Consider the following 879-nt stretch of genomic DNA (forward strand, 5'->3'; position numbering starts at 1 on the left):
GGCCGGCAGGTGGCGCCGCCACCCCCGCGGCGGGGCGGGAGGAGAGCGGGAGCGGGGGGCGGCGGGCGTCCCTTCCCCTGAGGTGATAACGGTCGCCTGAGGCACAGCCGAGCGGGGCGGGAGCCGGGAGGGCTTCAAACGCAGCGTGCCACGGTCAAAACTTCACTCCGGGCTCCAGAAAGCTCTTGCGTGTCTCACGCAGGCTTTTCTTCCCCTCGCTAAGACGCCGAAGCGCACATCTTCGTGTCCGCCGGCGCTGCCGCGTGGAGGTCTGAGAGGGAAAACGTCTCCCAAATGGGTCCCTTCCCCGTCGTGGTGTGGAGGAGGCAGCTGCGGTGCAGGGCTCTACCTGCTGCCGCTTTAAACACCAGCTTATCCCGTTTTCAGTGCTGGTGCACATCTTGCGGAAGACCAGCCTGTGAACAGTGAGGCACGGTGGCTGCGTGAGGTGAGGCAACAACCTCAACTCTCCCCAACTCGAGGCCCTTCGCACGTCGTGTGTGCTGAGGGCTGTGCACTCCCGAGTACAGGCCTGGGTGAAGAAGGCTGGAAGTAGGAGACGCACAGCCTTTGGACAATTTTTACACAGAAGGACGTTATATTTGTACAATGCTTCTTTTTTTTCTCTGAAGATGCTGAACTGTCTAGTACCTAGCCTCTTACATTAAAGTTAATGGCTCAGGTTCGTAGAGCTGTTCTGCTTTCCTTAATAACGTTAAGGGGAGGAGGAGTAAAGTGACGTTTGTTTCCATTTTTTTCATCAAAAAGCAAACAACACAGGCAAGAAGATGAAAACTGATTGGAAAAACATAACTTGAAGTAGAATTTATATATAAACGCACACGCGCGAAGGGGAATTTGCAGGTAAGTTAGTTTATC

Source organism: Haliaeetus leucocephalus, unplaced genomic scaffold (genome assembly GCF_000737465.1).
Source record: "Haliaeetus leucocephalus isolate CR32 unplaced genomic scaffold, Haliaeetus_leucocephalus-4.0 Scaffold351, whole genome shotgun sequence".
NCBI classification, from domain to species: domain Eukaryota; kingdom Metazoa; phylum Chordata; class Aves; order Accipitriformes; family Accipitridae; genus Haliaeetus; species Haliaeetus leucocephalus.